At 39.5% G+C, this 23,219-nt stretch overlaps 1 pseudogene; it reads right to left on the bottom strand.

The window, feature by feature from the left end:
• Positions 1–14,976: 14,976 nt before the first annotated feature.
• On the bottom strand, positions 14,977–15,471 carry LOC136306486 (TLC domain-containing protein 3A pseudogene; annotated as a pseudogene).
• Between the last annotated feature and the right edge of the window lie 7,748 nt (positions 15,472–23,219).

The raw sequence follows: 23,219 nt of genomic DNA, 5'->3' as shown, positions 1-23,219 counted from the left end.
TAGGAACTAGAAAAAGATGAACAAAGGTAACCTAAAGTCAGCAGAAGAAAGGAAATAGTAAAAATTAGAGCAGAACTAAATGAAACAGAACAAAAAAACTATAAAAAAATACAACAAAAATCTGGTTCTTTAAAAAGATCAATAAAATTGAGAAAACCCTGGCTAGACTCACTGAAGAAAAAGAGAAAGCATTCAAATAAACAAACTCTGAAATGAAAGAGGAGAAATTACCATAGACATCATAGATATACAAAGGATCATAGTAGAATACTATGAAACACTATATGCCAACAAATTCAACAACCTATAAGAAATGGATAAATTCCTAAAACTATACAATCTTCTTAGACTGAGTCATGAAGAAGTGGAAAACCTAAATAGACCTATAAGCAGGGAAGAAATAGAAACAACTATCAGAAACTTCCCCAAAACAAAAGTCCAGGACCAAATGGCTACAGTAGTGAATTCTACCAAACATTCAAATATTTAGTACCTATTCTTCTCAAAGTCTTCCAAAATATAGGAAAAAAAAAAATACTCCCCAACATATTTTATGAGGCCAACACAACCCTCATACCAAAACCTGGCAAGAACAACACAAGAAAAGAAAACTACACACCAATATCCCAAATACATATGCAAAAATCCTAAATAAAATACTAGCAAGTCAAATACAACAACATCTTAAAAAAATAATACATCATGATCAAGTGGAATTCATTCCAGGAGCACAAAGATGGTTCAGCATATAAAAATCAATCAATATAGGCCCTGGTCGGTTGGCTCAGTGGTAGAGTGTCGGCCCGGTGTGCAGAAGTCCCGGGTTCGATTCCCGGCCAGAGCACACAGGAGAAGCGCCCATCTGCTTCTCCACCCCTCCCCCTCTCCTTCCTCTCTGTCTCTCTCTTCCCCTCCCGCAGCGAGGCTCCATTGGAGCAAAGATGGCCCGGGCGCTGGGGATGGCTCCTTGGCCTCTGCCCCAGGCACTAGAGTGGCTCTGGTCGCAACAGAGCGACGCCCCAGAGGGGCAGAGCATCGCCCCATGATGGGCAAAGCGTCACCCCCTGGTGGGCGTGCTGGGTGGATCCTGGTCGGACGCATGCGGGAGTCTGTCTGACTGTCTCTCCCCATTTCCAGCTTCAGAAATATACAAAAAATAAATAAATAAATAAATAAATAAATAAATAAATAAATAGATAAATAGATAAAAAAATAAAAAATTTAAAAAAATCAATCAATATAATATACCACATTAACAAGGCAAAGAACAAAAATATGATCCTATCAATAGATGCAGAAAAGGCACTCAATAAGATACAACATCCCTTTCTCTGTTTAAAACACTCAATAAAATCAGAATAGAAGGAAAGTACCTCAACATAATAAAGGCCATGTATGACAAACCATCAGCTAATATTCTAAATGGTGAAAAAAATGAGGCTTTTCCTCTAAAATCAGGAACAAGATAAGATTGCCCACTCTCTCTACTCTTATTCAACATAGTTCTGAAAGTTTTAGCCAGAGCCATCAGGTAAGAAAAAGAAATAAAGGGAATCTATATCAGGAAAGAAGAAGTAAAGGTATCCCTTTTAACAGATGACATGATCATGTATACGGAAAACCCCAAAGACTCCACTAAAAAACTATTAGAAACAATAAACCAATACAGTAAAGGCACAGGATACAAAATCAATATACAAAAAAATCTATTGCTTTCCTATATGCCAACGACTTTTCAAACTTTGGAAAGTGAACTAAAAAATCGATTTCTTTTACAATTGCAATAAAAAAAAAACTTGCGAATAAACTTAACAGAATGTGAAGAACCTATATGCTGAAGACTACAAAACATTATTGAAAAAGACACAATGAAATAGAAAAATATTCCACATTTATGAATTGGAAGTGTCAACATAGTTAAAATGTCCATACTGCCCAAAGCAATATACAAATTTAATGTAATCCTCATCAAAATCCCAATGTCATTTTTTAAAGAAATAGAACAAAAGTTACCAGGTTTGTATGAAACTATAAAAAAACTCTGAATAGCCAAAGCAATCCTGAGGAAAAAGAATGAAGCCTGAGTTATCACACTATCTGACTTCAAATTATACTATCAAGCCACAATAATCAAAACAGCATGATATTCGCAGAAAAACAGATATGCAGACCAATGGAACAGAATCAAGAGGCCAGAAATAAAACCACATATATGTATATTGACAAATCTTTTACAAAGGAGCCAAAAACACACAATGGAGAAAAGAAAGCCTCTTCAATAAATGGTGCCGGGAAAATTGAAAAGCCACATGCAAAAGAAAGAAACTAGACTACAGTTTGTCCCCCTGCACAAAAATTAATTCAAAATGGATCAAAGACCTAAATATAAGATAAGAAACAATAATTTACATAGAAGAAAACAGGTACTAAGCTCATAGACCAGGGGTTGGGAAACTCTTTGGCTGAGAGAGCCATGAACACCACATATTTTAAAATGTAATTCTGTAAGAGCCATACAACGACTCGTGTACATTATGTATTATCCAATAAAAATTTGGTGTTGTCCCAGAGGACAGCTGTAATTGGCTCCAGCCACCCACAACCATGAACATGAGCGGTAGGAAATGAATGGATTGTAATACCTGAGAATGTTTTATATTTTTAACGTTATTATTTTTTTATTAAAGATTTGTCTGCGAGCCAGATGCAGCCATCAAAAGAGCCACATCTGGCTCGCGAGCCATAGGTTCCTGACCCCTGTCATAGACCTTGGCCATAGAGAACAATTTATGAATTTGACCCCAAAGGCAAGGTAAGTAAAGGCAAAAATAAATGAATGAAATTATATCAAACTAAAAAGCTTCTGCCCAGCAAAAGAAACTGACAACAAAACAAGTAGGCAGGCAACTAAATGGGAGATGATATTTGCGAAGAACAGCTCCGATAAGGGGTTAATATTCAAAATATATAAAGAATTCACAAACCTCAGCAATGAAGAAGCAAATAAATCAATTAAAAAATGGGGAGAGGCCCTGGCCGGTTGGCTCAGCAGTAGAGCGTCGGCCTAGCGTGCGGAGGACCCGGGTTCGATTCCCGGCCAGGGCACATAGGAGAAGCGCCCATTTGCTTCTCCACCCCTCCGCCGCGCCCTCCTCTCTGTCTCTCTCTTCCCCTCCCGCAGCCAAGGCTCCATTGGAGCAAAGATGGCCCGGGCGCTGGGGATGGCTCTGTGGCCTCTGCCCCAGGCGCTAGAGTGGCTCTGGTCGCAACATGGCGACACCCAGGAGGGTCGCAACATGGCGACGCCCAGGATGGGCAGAGCATCGCCCCCTGGTGGACAGAGCGTCACCCCTGGTGGGCGTGCCGGGTGGATCCCGGTCGGGCGCATGCGGGAGTCTGTCTGACTGTCTCTCCCTGTTTCCAGCTTCAGAAAAATGCAAAAAAAAATAAAAAATAAAAAATAAAAAAATAAAAAATGGGGAGAGGACCTAAGCAGACACTTCTCCCAAGAGGACATACAAATGACCAACAGATATATGAAAAGATGCTCATCTTCACAAGCTATTCGAGAAATGCAAATCAAAACTACAATGAGATACCACCTCACCCCTGTTAGATTAGCTATTATCAACAAGACAGGTAATAACAAGTGTTGGAGAGGCTGTGGAGAAAAAGGAACCCTCGTTCACTGCTGGTGGGAATGCAAATTAGTACAACCACTATGGAAGAAAGTATGGTGGTTTCTCAAAAATTTAAGAATAGAATTACTGCCTGACCAGGCGATGGCACAGTGGATAGAGCATCGGACTGGGATGCGGAAGGACCCAGGTTCGAGACCCTGAGCTTGCCAGCTTGAGCGCGGGCTCATCTGGTGTGAGCAAAGCTCAGCAGCTTCAACCCAAGGTCGCTGGTTACTCAGTCTGCTGAAAGCCTACGGTCAAGGCACATGTGAGAAAGCATTCAATGAACAACTAAGGTGTCGCAATGAAAAAACAGATGATTGATGCTTCTCATCTCTCTCCATTCCTGTCTGTCTGTCCCTCTCCATCCCTCTCTCTGACTCTCTCTCTGTCTCTGGAAGAAAAAAAAAAGAATATAATTACTATATGACCCAGCAATCTCTCTACTGGGTATTTATCCCCAAAACTCAGAAACATTGATATGTAAAGACACATGCACCCCCATGTTCATTGCAGCATTGTTCACAGTGGCCAAGACATAAAAAAGCCCTTCAATAAGTGATTGGATAAAGAAGATGTGGCACATAAACACTATGGAATACTACTCAGCCATAAGAAATGATGACATCAGATCATTTACAACAACAGGGATGGACCTTGATAACATTATACTGATTGAAATTAGTAAATCAGAAAAAACTAAGAACTATATGATTCCATACATAGGCGGGACATAAAAATAAGACTCAGCAACATGGACAAAAGTGTGGGAGTTACAGGGTGGGGGGGAGGAAAGCTCAATTTTGTTAGCTCATGCCCATTTTATGCAGAGCTTAGGCCCTTTTAAAATGATCTATTCTTCTCAAATTCTGGGGGTTCCCAGGCAGTGTCTCACAGGTACTTGTACACATTTCTCCTGCCACTTCTTGGGCACTGCAGTCCTCCACTGGGCTACCGCTGCAGCTCACAGCCATCCCTGCACCACATCTACCTGCAGTAGTAAGCTATTCATGTAGGCTGTTAACTGGCCTGGGGAGACAGCGCTTACTTTTTATTATACACTCCATGCATGCAGGAAGGTTTTTAATTAAAGTAGTCACTATATTGCAATGAAGTGACCTTTTATACATTTATATTTTACCTCTATCAATCTGAATATGCATAAGATGCACTTGAACTGATCAAACTATGACCAACAATTCTAACTCAGAAATGCTCAACTCATTATATATTAAGCTATCACCTGGAACAGAGTGATTTAAAAGAAAATAATCTGCCCCTTGTTATGCAGATGCTTGATTTTGAAATCTTAATCTATTTAGGTATCCCACATTTCCACCAGTGTAATCCTAACAGAATCCAAACCCGTGAGAAACTGGAATGTTATTTCTTTGTTTTTAGCATAGCTGGGGTGAACACGATGCATATTTAAAACAGTGAATATGATCTGAGATGAAAGGACTCCTTTCTCTCTCTGCACTATTTTTATCACTCCACTTTTTCCCCTCAACATTATAATTTTTTTTTTGCTATATCAAATTAACAGTTATTTAGGGGAAAAATACCTTATTCATTTCACAGTTATTTTCTTAACTATTTTACTATAGACCTCAAAACTATGTCTAATCAGAGTGGTGAGAAACATGATCATACTTGCGAAAGACTCACGACTCAATTTTAGTTGCCCTTTCTGGTTTATAACTATTTATACAGGCAGGACTAAGTCATCAGAAGACATCACCAAATTGCTATCTGCAGCAGTGTGTGCAAAAGAAGATCAGAAGAAAAGAGACCCTGTTCAAGGAAAGCATCCTAGGAACTTGTCTGAAAAACAATGAAGTTTGAGGAATGCACTAACATTCTGTCCCTAGACTGAGTTTCCAGCCTGCTGACCTACCCTACAAGTATGTCCTGGACTTAAACTGCAACATCCATCTGAATTTTCAGCCTCCAGATAGCCGTGCTCACTTCAGACTGGACAACCTCACAATCCAAACTGGAATGAGCCAATTTATGAACCTACCCTGTTGTTACTATTTCTCCTGACTAATAAGGATGTTGTACAGTGAAGTGAGTTTTTTGTATACTGACAAAGACTTAGTTTGTCTAAAGTCTGACATCAGAGGGAAATTATTCTGTTAGCAACCAAAGAACTTTCAGTCCGGTCCTGTACAGGTTTTTCTTCCAATTATAGCCCAATATTTTACATATGTGTTCCTGTCCCTGTAGAATTTACTTGTGCCACTAAATGTAAAAATATGTATAGACAGAATTTTACCACTGCTGAGATTCTTTAATTGTTTACTATATCATACAGTGTCTAATATATCACATTCTTAAAGCCATCCATCCGTTTGTCTTCTTACATTTCAAAAATCTGGACATAAAGCCAACATATACTTATATTTAGTTTTTAAGGTGAAATTTAAATAAATACAATAATATATAAAATCTGTATCTCTATTTAAAAAAAGATAGGAGAAAGCATGGCCGTTAGGGGACACAATAATCAATTCAGGTGAGAGAAATGAGGCTGGGGCAACTAGAAAGGACTTGATCAGAATGGCCTTGCATGCCATGCCAAGAGAGGTTTCTTTCTTTCTTTCTTTCTTTCTTTCTTTCTTTCTTTCTTTCTTTCTTTCTTTCTTTCTTTCTTTCTTTTTTAGAGGGAGAGAGGGGGACAGATAGGAAGGGAGAGCGCTGAGAAGCATCAACTTATAGCTGCAGCACCTTAGTTGTTGATTACTTGCTTGTTCACATGTGCCTTGACTAGGGCACTGCAGCTCAGCCAGTAACCCCTTGCCCAAGCCAGTGACCTTGGGCTCAAGCCAACAATATTGGGCTTCAAGTGAGGGATGTTTGGGCTCAAGCCAGCAACCATGGGGTCATATCTGTAATCCCACACTCAAGCCAGCAACCCTGTGCTCAGGCTGGTGAGTCTGCACTTAAGCCAGCAACCTTGGGGTTTTTATCTGGGTCCTCATCATCCCAGGCCAACACTTTACCCACTGCACCACTACCTGGGCAGGCTTACCAAGGGAGGTTTCATTAAGCCTGGTGCTACTCAAAGACTTTTAATTAGGGAAATGTACTCAGCTTTGTATTTTGGGATTATCTTAAACATTTTTTTTCAATTACAGTTGAAATACAATATTATATTAGTTTTAGGTGTACAACCTGAGAACTAGACATTTCTATAACTTATGAAATGATCATCTTGAAAATTCTAGGATTAGATTTTGATCTAGTATAGGGACATGCATTGCCTGGAGGATGTAGAAACAAGAAAACAAACTGGATAGTTGTTTGCTAATGTAGACTTGATATGAGGGCTGCTAGAACCAAAGCAGCAGCGCTCAAGCAGACAGAAAGGAATGACTTCTAGGGAGTGGAATAAACCCATCAACTGGATGTAGGAGCTAACAAGGGGAGAGAACCTCAAAAACAACAGGTGCTCTCCCCAGTGATTTCTGAAGAAAATGGAAAATAGACCCTCATATTGTACAAAACTGATGTTCTGTGGAAAAGAGTAATTTAAGGTAAAATGGATAATAGCAATCAGTACTGCTAAAAGGTAACAGTATGAGAAAGGTTGATAGGCCCTGGCCGGTTGGCTCAGTGGTAGAGCGTCAGCCTGGCATGCGGGAATCCCGGGTTCGATTCCTGGCCAGGGCACACAGGAAAAGCGCCCATCTGCTTCTCCACCCCTCCCTCTCTCCTTCCTCTCTGTCTCTCTCTTCCCCTCCTGCAGCCAAGGCTTCATTGGAACAAAGTTGGCCTGGGTGCTGGGGATGGCTCTATGGCCTCTGCCTCAGGCACTAGAATGGCTCTGGTCGCAACAGAGCAACGCCCCAGATGGGCAGAGCATCGCCCCTTGGTGGGCATGCCGGGTGGATCCCAGTCAGGCGCATGTGGGAGTCTGTCTGACTGCCTCCCCGTTTCCAACCTCAGAAAAATACAAAACAAAACAAGAGAAAGGTTGATAGGAGGAATGTGCCTAGTAGGGAATTATTTTTCCAGTTTTCTTATTGCAGTAAGATTGCAATCAGAAGAAAAGCAGTTTGATAACCCCAAGGATAAAATACAGGAACAGAAAGAGTTCCCTTGCTCAAACAAACATGTACTCAAATAGAGCTAAGGATTAACACAAATGATTCCCCAGGTCTCACAACACTAAAACATTGTCAGACATTGAGGAATCTCAGTCTTCTCATGCTCAGTGAAGAACTAACATTTATTATTTTCAGTTAAACCTTTCCAAAGCACCATGTTAAGAATTTATTAGGAAAGAAATATTACACAAAATAAGAAAATGGTCAAAGCAAAAAAGTAATCATGAAAGAAGATATAAAAATGGCTAGTAATACATGAAAAATGTATACTAAATTGAAAGTTATAAAATAATATCATGTTTGCTTATCAGATCAGCAGACATTTTTTTAAATATAGAAAAGTAAGGCTCTGGCTAGTTTGCTCAATGGTAGAGCATCAACTGGGTGTGTGGATGTTCCCGGTTCAATTCCCTGTCAGGACACACAGAAGAGGCAACAATCTGCTTGGCTCTCTTCCCTCACCACTCCCCCCTCCACAGCCATGGCTGGATTGGTTCCAGCAAGTTGCCCTCCACCCCATGCTGAGGATGACTCCCTGGCCTCAGTTGCTAAAAATAGCTCAGTTGCCAAGCAACAGAGAGACACCCCAGATGTCACCGGGTAAGGGGCTTGCAAGGTGGATCCCTGTCCAGGTGGATCCCCATCAGGGCGGGGTGCATGCCGGAGTCTGTCTCTCTGCCTCCCCTGCTCTCAATTAAAAAAAATAAAAAAGTAATACCTTTTATTGGCAATGGTGTGAAGGTGCATGATCATACAGTTCTGGTCAATTGCCCCAATCTTCTGGGAGGTAATTTAGCAATTTGTTTAAACATTTTAACACAGTAGTTTCATTTTTAGGCATTTGCTCTGAAGAACTAGAAATGTGTAAAATTATTTATATTAAAGACTTTTATGATAACAACTTCTACTCGTGAAACTCTAAACAGAATAAATGCCAATGTCAACAAATAGGGAATTTGTTAAATAAATCATGGCAGTTCAGCCAAGTGTTTGCCAGTAAGGACTCTGGAGCCAGACAACTTGATTTTGAATCCCAAATTCTTTCCTTCCATAGTCAAATTGCCTACCTTTTGTGTGGCTCAGTTTCCCCATCTATAAAGTGGGGTTGTTATGAGAATAAATTAATAAATGCATGGAGAGTTCACAGAACTACTCCTGGCACATCCCAGGTGATCCATAGGTATTCATAATTTTTGTGGTTAAGATGACCATTCAATATCACTATTTAGCATGAAAGAAACTTGTACTACTCCATAGTGGTAGAAGGTGAAGGAAGGTTAAGTTTCCATCCAAGAACTTGATGGTGGTAGGTGGTAGTCTGAGTGTTGGGGGTCTTGTACAAAATGTGGGTGCTGGGGAAGAGAAGAGCCAAAATAGTGGAAGAAGGTATAAAAGTGGGGGACACCAGGATACTCATAACAAACAGGATCTGTTAGAGACTCTTGCCTGGCCTAAGTATACTTATAGAACACCTCGACCATGTCATCAGTAAATAAAGATTAAACAATCAAGAGACAGGCTTTTTATTCTCAAGGAAGTACAATGCTCTGGACAACTTAGCATTTAACAATAGCTCTGGATTTAAAAGATATAAGGTTTCCTAGGATGGTTTTTCCAAGGGCTATATCAAGTTCTTCAAGTGTTGTTTTTTACATTCCTATCATGATAGGATGGTGACTATACTTTGTTAAGAGTGAATTTGATTTAGTTGATAGTCTTCCTCTGAGTTTCTGGGTTCATTTATACAAAGTATACATTTAAAGGCAGAAATAATCCTTAGAGGTCATTTGGCTTGGGGATTCTCAGTCTTGGGGTATATGGGTTCTTTTAACAAACTATATTTCAATAAAAGAGGCAAAAACAGACTAAAAAGGCCAATAGACCTCTCCTCCAAATATTATTTTAAAGTGCACAAAATGAGCCTGACCACTGGTGTTTCAGTGGATAGAGCATTGACCTGGGACCTGAGGACCCAGGTTTGAAACCCCAAAGTCACTGGCTTGAGTGTGGGCTCATCTGGCTTAAGCACGGGGTTGCCAGCTTGAGCATGGGATCATAGACATATAGACATAACCCCATGGTCACTGGCCTGAAGCCCAAGGTCACTGGCTTGAGCAAAGGGTCACTGGCTCAAGCTAAGCTTCCTGATCAAGGCACATATGAGAAAGTAACACTGGGGAACATTTTTTTTTCATTTTCTGTTGCATGAGGTTTTAGAACTGTTTCTATATATTTCTGCATTGCTGATTCCAAATCTGAAATCGTTTTTTGGTGCATGCTCTAGTTTTTATGCAATTTTAATTTCTTTTTGTTACAGTTAATGGCATGCATTGGTTTTTAAATTGGAGTTAAAGGGCAACGACTCTTGGATTGAACATAACCACAAGGAAATTAATGTTTTACAAACATCACTTTTACATAATTGTAGTTGTTTATAAATGTAAAAAATTATTATCTGATAAAAACACCCTCTTATTTTGTTTTAAGAGTGAATCATGGCTTCTTTGAGTAAGCGTAAATGTAAGAATAGTCCTGACAACTTCTGTTATATATGTGGCTGTTACACACTTCAACATCAAAGGCGCAATATTTCATCATTTGTGACACGTGCATATATTGCCTATTTTCAAGTTCCCCCTGGCGATCAAGACAAGAATTGGGCTTCTCATATTGTATGTCATAATTGTGAGGAAATGCTTTGTGACTGGACAAAAGGAAAATGTAAAGGAATGCCTTTTGGTATTCCCATGGTTTGGCATGAACCTAAGGACCACAGCAGAGACTGTTATTTCTGTCCGATCCATACAAAGGGCATCAGCAAGAAAAAATGGCATATGATCACATATCCTAATATTCTTTCAGCAATACGACCTATCCCACACTCTGAGACACTCCCGGTTCCAGTTTTCAATGGTTTTATTTCTTCTAAGGATGAAGAAAGTGAACATGGTGATCAAGTGTATTTTGATAAGATGCATGAGGAAATGGTTTAAAATATGAAGGGTCTTCTTCTGATGCTAAGCAGTCATTGACCCCTCAGCAGTTTAGCCAACCTGAATTAAATGACTTAGCAAGAATGACATATAAATTGTCCTCGACTTTCTAAAGTATGAGGAACTTAACTAGATCATTTGTATGGGTCTTAAAATGGTAAATTTCCTGGTAGGACAACAGAGAGGTTTCACAAAGTATCCTTGCTTTCTGTGTTTGTAGGACAGCCGAACTCAGGAGAAACACTGGACACAGAAGGAGTGACCGAAAGGTGAAGCTCTGGAAGTAGGGATGCAAAATATTGTGAATGAACCTGTAGTTAATTGAGACAGGATCATTTTTCCCCCACTTCACATCAAACTTGGCTTAATGAAGCAGTTTGTTCAGGCTTTGAATAGAGAAAGTGAATGCTTTCAACATATTATTTCTGCTTTTCCTGCCTTGTCTTTCAAGAAGATAAAAGCAGGTGTATTCAATGAACCTCAAATTTGAACCCTCATACATGATAAAGAATTTGCCAGGAAGATGAATAAGGAGGAGAAAGCAGCATGGCAGTCTTTTGTGGCAGTTACAAAGAACTTCCCTGGCAACAAAAAAGCAGAAAACCATGAACTTCTGGTTCAAAGGATGCTGTTGGCTTTCTGCAACATTGGATGTAACATGAGCGTTAAGATTCACTTCCTGAACAGTCACCTTAATAAGTTTCCCGAAAATCTTGGAGCTGTTAGTGATGAGCAGACTACTGCTGGAGCATCAAATGAGATTGTCCTCAATAAGTACTTAAACGCAAGAGCTACAAACACAAATTTTTGCCTGAATAGAATTTACATAAGTTTTGTGCAAATTTTATGATTAAAATAAGTGTTTTAATATGTTCTACTTCAAAATTGTAGACAAATTCTGATGCAATCATATCTTTTAGTGTATTAATGTATTTTACTGCATTATATAAATTATTATATTTTCACAAAGATGATGCCCAAGAAGACATTCTACTTCATTATGTTACTTACAATAAGATAAAAACCTAAAATCTTGAACTGCAAAAAAACTGTAGCTTACAGAGGAAAACTAATGTCAGATTTAAGATCAGCACACTCGAATTAGGTAAGAACATGTGTTTTTGTGGATGCAACAAAAATTTTGTTCCCCAGTGTAATCAATGAGCAACTAAAGTGTCCAACTATGAGTTAATGCTTCTCATCTCTCTCCTTTCCTGTCTCTCTCTGATGCATGCTAAAAAAACCAAAAATCAATAAATAAAACTAAATTTTAAAATACATAAAATGAAAAAAAAAGAATTACAAAGGAAACCAATTCCAATTAAAAGAAGTTAGCAGTTTTTAAAAACTGAATTTGTGATGTAATGATATACATGCTTCATTATTGATGCATTAAAATCTAGCTACAGGTCTAATAATTGCTGCTCCTCTGAAGAAACACTGAGCATAAATGATAAATTAAGATATCTACAACAACTCTTAATGGGACAAGAAAATTTCAGTGATTTGTACTGGTGAAAAAGTCATACCCACTGTAAAACTAGTGAGGTTTGAATTTATGATATAATTAAAGAAATTGCTTAATTTCAGTTATAAGTTAATGAAAATGAAGGTGCAATTTTTTTTCCAGTTCACGTTCTATCCATAGGTACGAGGTTAAGAACCCTGATCTTAAGTGTATGAAGTGCTCCTGTCACAGATTAGCAAACTGTAGCCCATGTTTTGGTCCCTGTAAATTGTCCTATTACACATACAGCAAGCTAGTAGCAGATTGAAGACCAAGAATAGTGTATATTCCCTCATTCCAAACTGCTTCCTATTGACTAAAATCTCAAGGATCTAGGCTTAGAAGCAAAATATAAATAACAGAAGCCAAGCGAAATTATTTTGGAACAAAAGTAAAATTTGGACTTACACTAGTAGGTGTTCTGTTTAAAAGGAGCTTTACCTGCTAACAGAAATTATAACCAAGGCTTCCTGAAATCCAGTAAGGTCTGTGTAAGCTGTTTGCAGGTAAAATTTGTTTCGTCAAATATGTGGCCAATTAAGAGAGCCTCTCTAGTCTACTTTCAGAGTTCTTTTCTTTTCTTTTTTTTTTTCTTTTTTTTTTTGGACACGCGTGAGTCTTTCATACTTCAATAAGGTCTCTTTTTCTTTTTTTTAAGGAAGTCAGTATTGATGTATTTCACAAATAAGAATTAGTTGGGAAGGGACATAATAGTGAAACTAAGAGACATTGATAAGAGTGTGGTGGTTACGGGGGGGAGGGGGAAATGGGAGAGGGATAGGGGGTGGGGAGGGGCACAAAGAAAACAAGATAGAAGGTGACAGAGGACAATCTGACTTTGGGTGGTAGGTATGTAATATAATTGAACGACAAGATAACCTGGACTTGTTATCTTTGAATATATGTATCCTGATTTATTGATGTCACCCCATTAAAAAAATAATTATAAAAAAAAAAAAAAGAATTAGTTGGGAAATATTAGTACCATTTAATCACCACAGGGGTGATTTATATAAGATATACTGACAGAGAAAAAAAACAGTAAAAAAAAATTATAGCACTTTGCATTTTTAAAATAGCGTCTGCTAAAGAAATTTGTGTGTCAAAATTTGAGACACTGTCATATATTCAGTGCTTCAAAAATTCATGGATGCCTGACCTGTGGTGGCGCAGTGGATAAAGTGTCGACCTGGAAATGCTGAGGTCGCCGGTTCGAAACCCTGGGCTTGCCTGGTCAAGGCACATATGGGAGTTGATGCTTCCTGCTCCTCCCCCCTTCTCTCTCTCTGTCTCTCTCTCTCTTCTCTCTCTCTCTCCTTTCTAAAAATGAATAAATAAAATTAAAAAAAAAATTCATGGACAACAATGAATTAAAAGGCACTTTTTAAAATCTAGATTTTCACTACTTGAAAAATAGTTCATGGCAGCATGGTTATTAAGACTCATCCTAGCTGATAAGGAACAGTTAGTGTTGGCACCAGAGAATCCTACTTGCAAATGGTAGTGAAGGGGTCAGTCCAGAGGACGTATTTTGGTCAGGGCTGTCTTGCCCTCCAGCCTTCTGTGGTTAAATGGTGGTGCACTCACCTAAAAACAGGTTTTGGACCACAAGCTCTGACTTAATCAGGAGGCAGTCTGGATGCAACTTCTCATGGTTTGAAATATAGAAGTCCATTTCTGCTTCATGTGAAAAGAATAGTGTCAAAGAGTGGGATTACCCAGTAAATAGCTCACTAGTCATCTTTTCACTTTACCTCTACAGTTTTTAACAAGAGCATCCTGTGTTTGTGCGTATGGGGAAAGCTAGGCTTGAAAGGATATGTTAAAAAGGGAGTAGCATTTGTGACTGTTTACAACAAACTCACAAGTTTGACGATGGTTCTGCAAAGTCAGCCTGCTAAGATGCTGACATATTAGCCTCCCTTCTTACTCACATGCTTCGGGTTCCCGTCTCTGCCTCTTGCCCTCCAGCCCACATAATAGACTTCTGATTGGAAGTTAGTAGACATGAGAATTCAGTGTTGGCACATGGCTGAAAGATGTGGCAAAGGAACAATAGATTATCTAGTAAACAATAAAACAAAGACAAACAAACAAACAAAAACACTACCCACTCACAATGACTTTCCCAAGCCAACAATGTAAGAAATTATTTCAAGAACCAAGTCATCACTTGCTTCTGCTGGCCCAGTATATGTGGATATTGCTCTGAGCATTTGGAAAGGTGGTTAGCCACCAATATTACGGCCCAAACACTTATCATCCTGCCCCACCTATCTCCACACCCCGTGCTCTACTTTCCAGAGCCCTTGAGATAGGACCCAAGGGAAGATGCTTGGGCTTGCATTAAAACCACCTTGCTGCCAGTGGAGGTCTGACAGGATGCAATAGTTGTTACTAAGAAAAAGTACCTTCTAACCTGCCCTTTTGCAAAAGTTTTTCTAACTTAAAGCTCTCTGCTTAGCAACACCCAAAAGGCTGAGGCCACCCAGGGCACAATTTGGTCCATGGACTACTGAGTAGAAGAGACAGCTAGTGTGAGGAGACAGCCTCCTGCCTGACTCCTGGGAGCACTCATCCATTGTTTTCATCTGGGGCAGTGTGAAAGCCAGGCTGCATTCTTGCATAGCAAAGAGAACAGTAGATCTGGAGAGCAATGAGGAAGGCAATTGGAGCAGGCTTAGTCAGCCATAGGACCAGTACAGGAAAAGAGAAAGGAGGATCCCACAGCAAATAAAGGTGGTTAGTGAGAGGATTCTTTCCACCTCGTACAGAAGGGTGTGCGGCTGCTTTAGCTGAATCAGAATTCTGCCCAGCTACACAAAGGGAGTGCTCAATTCTGCCATCAAAGAAGTCCCCCAGGTCTCCCCTAGGCCTCTGTGCAACTGGCACAAGGGCCAACAGAATGACCACATGGTGCATTATCATGAGGCAGTTTTTACTTAGGAAGTTTTGAAAAATGGTGAGGGAGGGTCTGCGGTTCTGTTCTCTGATTCAGTACCATTCACAGAGGTACACGGTATAGGTGTCGTAGACCATACATGGACTTAAAAACCAGACATAGTCTCCGGCAAGCCAGTGCCTGTCACTTACCATGTTTCTACAGTAGCGGATGATGATGACCCCGACCCGGTGGCCAACACAGCCTGCGCTGAAGAGAGCGCCCCGGTGTGGATCATTCCGCAGTCCGGGTCAGGCTATTCTGGGCATGCACCGTGCAGTCCCAGGTGCAGAGCACGAAGGGCTGGAGAAGAAGAAGGAGCTCAGGCCAGCGTCAGTAGCATGGGTACTCAGGACTCAGCGCCTACCTCTGTGCCCTGTGGCTCCGGTCCACCTTGCTTGGCTCCTTAGTAAGATGAGATTCATGAGCCAAAATTTTGGAAATCTAGTTCTGAGACACTCTGCCTGTGAACACCATTTAAAAAGGTGCATCAGTGACAGGGAGGACTGTAATTAGAGCACTTATACCTGTTATTACGGAGCTAAACAAAGAAGCACCCAATAAAAGTTCTCTGAAGGTAAATGATGTTGTTGGCTACTCATTAATTATAGTATCACCCAGGTCTTCACATAACACAATGTCCGCATACACATAAAAGCTGGTTTATATAGAAGAAAGCTTGATTGTGAGAATAGTGTTCCAGAGCATTCCTTCCCTTGTTAATTCTCTAATTTTATCTTAGGCTTTCCAATCTAAACTTCTAGTCAGTCTGTTAGGCCATGAATGTGTTTTTAAAGGCCTTTCCTCTGTCAATAATTGTTCTAGGTTGTAGTAACTATATATTTTTTCTGTATTTTTTATGCTTTTGAGTCCTATGGACTGGGAAAACTACTACCCCTTTTAGAGTTAACTAATTCCTAGAGTGATGGTTTTCCTGCCAGAATGCCTTTGATATGCAGAACAACCAATTCTGAGTCCATTTCCCTACCTCATTCCTTTTATGAAACGTATACAGTCTGAGACATCAGCCCCTGATCGAAACACTATAGGACTAGGTACCAGGAAATTTAGACCATGCTGTTACTCAAGAGTCCATTGGAATTATTCAAAATACCCAGTTATAAGTTTGTTCCACTTACTTACCTTGTATCTGCCATTTCTTCTCTCAGAAACTACAATAAAGGCTCCTGCCAGCAGTTCCTCTCTCCCTGCCATATCATCTCGTATAGGACCATTCCTGTGTGGCAGTGCATGGCATGCTATGCCTCCTGTTTCCACAGGACTATGAGTACTAAAAAATAACTTCATCCCTTATGGCAAGCATTTTTGTGTCTGTGTGTCATCTTACACCTGCTTAAAAAAATTCCAGCACATTCTTTAGAACATATCATATTTCCCCATGTATAAGATGCACCTTTTTCCAAAAAATTTAGGCTCTAAAAACTGAGTGCATCTTATACAGTGTTTGTAGAAGTGTGGCATTTCAAATGCCATAGATGGAACTGAGGACGAGGCAATATATGAAGACAGTGATTCGTCATCAGACACAGATGAGGACAAGCTAATGGATGGGAGTTTTGACAGTGATGAGGAGTTGTATAAATTTTATGATGAATAAAACTTAAGTTCAATAACTTTATGTAATACTTTTTTTTTCAAATGTCAGGCCCCAAAATTAAGGTTTGCCTTATACATGGAAGTGTCTTACACATGGGGAAATATAGTAGGACCTGGAAGAACAGCAGCAAATAATACGGACCAAATTCTCACCTTGAAGGAACATATATTTTAATATAGGATGCTAACCTAACAATAAAAAGCCAAAGTGAGAGGCAACATTTATTTGAGATCACAGAATTGTAATTCAGGGGCACAGATACAGGAGGAAACATGAATTAAGTCCCAATTATAGGGTGAAAGCAAGAGGCTTTTTAATGAGAAGAGGAGGGGAAATAATTACACAAAAAGAAGAAAAAAATTTCTATTGGTGTTAATAAACTGAGTTACTCTATAGCTACCTACCACTGATTGCTGATTTCGTCTTCAGAAAGAGTGTGCATAATCATCAGTCCTGATGGTCACAATATCTGCTTTCCTGTTAGTTTTACCAACAGTTGTTTGGAAGACAATTTGGTTTGGCCCAGTTTAAAAGTTATTTTGCCCATCTCAAGCATTCCAAAGTTTCAAAGAGCAAGATGTGCAAGCAGTTCTGGTATGGCTGCTCTGGCTCTTTTTAAAAATGGTTCCACCAGGCCCTGGCTGGTTGGCTCAGTGGTGGAGCATCGGCCTAGCATGCAGGAGTCCCGGGTTCAATACCCAGCCAGGGCACACAGGAGAAGCATCCATCTGCTTCTCCACACCTCCCCCTCTCCTTCCTCTCTGTTTCTCTCTTCCCCTCCCGCAACCAAGGCTCCATTGGAACAAAGTTGGCCCGGGCGCTAAGGATGGCTCTATGGCCTCTGCTTCAGGCTCTAGAATGGCTCTGGTTGCAGCAGAGCAATGCTCCAGATGGGCAGAGCATCGACCCCTGGTGGGCATGCCGGGTGGATCCTGGTTGGGTGCATGTGGGAGTCTGTTTGACTGCCTCCCCGTTTCCAACTTCAGAAAAATACAAAAAAAAAATGGCTCCACCAATGTCAACTTTTCAAAAGGGTTTATAAGTTTGCATGGGAATAAGGGCTCTAAAATAAATAGAACTGATGAAGGTTGGGGAGAGATGAGAATTGGTGGTGGTGGGCAGTGGGGGTGAAACACAGGGAAGACATCTAACATGAATTGTCCTGGTGTCACTAATCACTGAAGCACAGGATAAGAAGAAATTATCCCTATCTAAAATACCTTTCTGGTCAGAGTAATGGTGGCATGAGAGATACTCCTGATCTTTCCCCTTGAAATTTCAACAACTTGAACAAGTATAACACAGTGAAGGAACCCCAGTTGGGTCTCAGGCATGCCTGAAAGATCCACACACCAAATCGACTAAAGGAGAGAAGGGTTGAAAAGGGGGGCAGAAGATAAAATGCATTTGAGGTCTACTCTGGAGAAAAACTGGAGAGACGAGGTTCTTTTTCTCCACTGGACAACAGTGAGGAAGGAAGTTTGGACTTTTTGGTTTTTGTCTGATGGGGATATGCAGAGAGAAGCCTGGAGTGACTGGGCCTCCTGCTGGAAGAAGCAGACAGATTGAGGGGCAGAGGGGGAGATACTAAACCAAAGTGGCAGTAGAATGAGGGGTCACAGCCAGTATTTCCATGGTCAACCCGCAGCCCACACTTGGCACAGAGACAAAGAAAACCAAACTGTGGTCACACAACCTCTCAGATCCCACTTTCCTCATCTCATGGGTACAGAAAGTGGCAGAGACAGACCCCACAGCTAACTTTCCAGAGCCACTCTCTTCCTTGAAGAACAGAGGTGCTCTGCATCTGGTCTCCTGGTCTGTTGAGACGTGGGAAAGAGCACCTGGAGATCACCATTGGTAAATCTGTAAAGCCATAAAGCTCTCACAACACATCCTACCCACCAATATGACTGTGGCCCTGGCTACATCATTGTGACAGCAATGTCTCAGTGAAGGTCAGCCCAAGAATTTCACAGAGCTAAAACTTATAATACAGTGACATATACTGAAAGAAAACAGTAACCTCTCAAAACTGAAATTTTTTCCCTCTCTTTCTTCCCTTTCTTTTCATCTTTCTCTTTTGATTTCATTTTCTTTAATTTTTATATTTTTATTCTTATTTTGGGGGGGTATTTTGTTTGTTTTTGTTTTCTTTTTGGTTCTTATTCTGTTTTCTGTGGTTTTTCTATTTTACTTGTCATAATTTTCTTAATTTTTATTGTATTTTTTATTTTCATTTCTCATTTTCTTAGTTTTCGGGTTTTGTTGTTTATTTGTTTTTTTGTTAGGTTTCTTAACAACAACACCCACAAATGCCATCAAGGAAGAAGAAATCAAAATCCATGGCTACATAAGACAGAGACATGGCTCAGGAAGAAAATGAAAAATCTCAATCACATGGAAACTTAGGAGTTAAATGATAGAGAATTCAAAATTGAAGTTCTGTAAATACTTATTGAGATGCAAGAAGACACCAATAGGCAACTTAATGAGCTCAGTAAACAAATTAATGAACAAAACAAATACCTCACCAAGGAGATTGAAACTTTAAAAACAGAGGTGAAGAAGTCAGTACATGAATTGAAGACTGAGGTAGGAAGTTTAGCTAATAGAACAAGCCAGTAGAGGATAGGATCAGTGATATCAAAGACAGGCAACTAGAAATGCTACAGAGAGAAGAGGAGAGAGATTTATGAATTTAAAAAAATAAGAGAGCTCTACAAGAATTGTCTGACTCCATCAGAACAAGCAATATAAGAATAATGGGTATATAGAAGAAGAAGAGAGGGAGAAGGAAATGGAGAGCCTATTTAAACAAATAATGGATGAGAATTTCTCAAGCCTGTGGAGTTAGATCCTCAAATCCAAAAAGCAAATGGAATGCCAAGTTACATCAAGCCAAACAGACTTTTTCCAAGGCACAATGTAATAAAATTGTCAAAAATCAGTGAGAAAGACAGAATCTTCAAGGCAGCTAGGGAAAAACAGAAAATAACATATAAAGTAAGGCCCATTAGGTTATCATTGACCTTCTCAGCAAAAACTCTACAAGCCAGAAGAGAGTGGACCCAAATATTTAAAGTATTGAAAGAAAGGAAATACCAGCCAAGAATACTATATCCATCAAGGTTATCCTTCAACTACAAAGAAGAAATAAATACCTTTGCAGATATACAGAAGCTGAGGGAATTCATCACCAGAACACCCCTACTGCTGGAAATACTCACGGGGGTTATTCAGCCAGAAACAAAAAACAAAACAAATAAAAAATACAACAAGTATACTCTGTGACAACAATAACATAAAAAGGGAGAGGATAAAGATCCAATAACAAAGAAGGATGGAGTGCAGAAGCATTCATAAAGCAAAGAATTATTGTACATATGACAATTTTTCTCTTAATAACCTAATGGTAACCACCCACTATGAAGCCACTACCAAAAAATACAGCCTAAAAAAAGAAGAAACAGTGGAAAGAAGTATGAATATCACCAGACAAAAACAACTGACAGAAATATAAGAGAAGAACCAAACAATACACAGAGCTTTCAGAAAACAAAACATAAAATGGTTATAGGAAATCTTCAAATGTCAATAATTGCCCTAAACTTAAATGGACTGAATTTACAAATAAAGAGGCACAGAGCAGCAGAAGGGATCAAAAAGCAAAAACCAATCATATGCTGCCTTTAAGAGACACATCTAAGCTGCAAGAACAAAAGCAGACTCAGAATGAAAGGTTGGAAAATGATTCTCCAAGCAAATAATACCCAAAGAAAAACAGGTGTAGCCATACTCATATCTGACAATGCTGACTTCAAGACAACAAAGGTAATCAGAGACAAAGATGGACATTTCAAAATAAGAAAGGGAACATTGTATCAAGAAGACATAACACTTCTTAATTTATATGCACCTAATGGGGGAGTACCAAAATATATAAGATATCTACTAAATGATCGAAAAATAGAAGCAGACAAAAACACAATCATACTTGGAGATCTCAATACACCATTAACAGTTTAGATAGACCATCCAAACAGAAAATCAATGAAGAAATATTGACCGTAAATGACACTCAGGACCAAATGGACAATAATATACATTTATAGGACATTCCATCCAGAATGTTAGATTATACATTCTTTCCTGTGTGCATGAAACATTCTCCAGGAGAGACCATATGTTGCACCACAAACCTAACATCAACAAATTTAGGAAGATTGAAATGTACCAAGCATATTTTCTGATCATAAGGCTTTTAAGTTAGAATACAACTGCAAAAAAGAAGTAAAGAAACCCACAAAAATGTGTAAGTTAAACAACATACTTCTTAAAAAATGACTGGGTCAAAGAAGAAATAAAAGCAGAGATCAAAAGCTATATACAGACAAATGAAAATGACAACACAACATATCAAAATTTCTGGGATGCAGTGAAAGCACTAATAAGAGGGAAGTTTATATCATTACAGGCTTATATAAAGAAACAAGAGAAATCCCAAGTAAACAACCTAACATCACATCTTAAAGAACTAGAAAAAGAAGAACAAAGGCAACCCAAAGTCAGCAGAAGAAAGGAAATAGTAAAAATTAATGCAAAACTAAGTGAAATAAAGAACAAAAGTACCATGGAAAAAATTAACACAACAAAGAGCTAGTTCTTTAAAAAGATCAATAAAACTGAGAAAATCCTGGCTAGACTCACTAAGAAAAAAAGAGGAAGGACTCATATAAACAAAATCTGAAATGAAAGAGGAGAAATTACCACAGACATCATAGATACACAAAGGATTATAGTAGAATACTATGAAACATTATATGCCAACAAATTCAACAACCTAGAAGAAATGGATAAATTCCCAGAACTATCCAATCCTCCTAGACTGAATCACAAAGAAGTGGAAAACCTAAATAGACCCATAATCAGGGAGAAAATAGAAACAATTATCAAAAACCTGTCCAAAAACAAAAGTCCAGGACCAGATTGGCTACACTAGTGAATTCTACCAAATATTCAAAGATGATTTAGTACTTTTGCTTCTCAAAGTCTTCCAAAAAATAGAAAAGCAATACTCGTTAACACATCTTATGAGGCCAACATAACTCTGATACCAAAACCTGGCAAGGACAACACAAAAAAAGAAAACTACAGACCAATATCTCTAATGAATACAGATGCAAAAATCCTAAACAAAATACTAGCAAATCAAATACAACAAAACATTAAAAAAATAATACATTATGATTGCCTGACCAGTAGGTGGAACAGTGGATAGAGCGTTGGCCTGGGATACAGAGGACCCAGGTTCAAAACCTTGAGGTCACCAGTTTGAACGCAGGCTCATCCAGCTTGAGCACAGGCTCACCAGCTTGAATGCGGCATCACTAGCTTGAGCATGGGATCATAGACATGACCCCATGGTCACTGGCTTGAGCTCAAAGGTTAAAAGACACTCTAGCCCTGGCCGGTTGGCTCAGCAGTAGAGCGTCGGCCTGGCGTGCAGGAGTCCCGGGTTTGATTCCTGGCCAGGGCACACAGGAGAAGCGCCCATCTGCTTCTCCACCCCTCCCCCCTCCTTCCTCTCTGTCTCTCTCTTCCCCTCCCGCAGCCAAGGCTCCATTGGAGCAAAGATGGCCCGGGCACTGAAGACGGCTCTGTGGCCTCTGCCTCAGGTGCTAGAATGGCTCTGGATGCAACAGAGCGACGCCCCAGAGGGGCAGAGCATCGCCCCCTGGTGGGCATGCTGAGTGGATCCCGGTTGGGTGCATGCGGGAGTCTGCCTGACTGCCTCCCTGTTTCCAGCTTTGGAAAAATGAAAAAAAAAAAGAAAAAGAAAAAGAAACACACCCTAGCTTAAGTCACTTATGAATCCAAACATAGTTGTCAAATCATAATCTAGAACATAAAAACATAACTACGCCACAGAAAGAGGAAAAGGGCGTAAATATACTATACTGTAAACCAGTGGTAGTCAACCTAGTCCCTACCGCCCACTAGTGGGCATTCCAGCTTTCATGGTGGGCGGTAGCAGAGCAACCAAAGTATAAATATAAAGATAGATTTAACTATAGTAAGTTGTTTTATAAAGATTTATTCTGCCAAACTTAGCAAATATCTGACATAAAGTACTTAGTAAGTAATTATTATTATATGCTTTAACTTGCTGTAACTGTGCTTTATAAATTTTATAAAGTCAAGTTACTTCCCTACTTTATAAATCACCATTACTGTGGAACTGGTGGGCGGTTAGAAAATTTTCCTACTAACAGAGATACAAAAGTGGGCAATAGGTATAAAAAGGTTGACTACCCCTGCTGTACACTATACTGTAGTAACAGAAAAAAAATGAGTGGAAAAAAAAT

Source organism: Saccopteryx bilineata, chromosome 5 (genome assembly GCF_036850765.1).
Source record: "Saccopteryx bilineata isolate mSacBil1 chromosome 5, mSacBil1_pri_phased_curated, whole genome shotgun sequence".
Taxonomy (NCBI): domain Eukaryota; kingdom Metazoa; phylum Chordata; class Mammalia; order Chiroptera; family Emballonuridae; genus Saccopteryx; species Saccopteryx bilineata.
The sequence above is the reverse complement of the archived record's forward strand: the minus strand, read 5'-3'. Positions and strand labels throughout refer to the sequence as shown.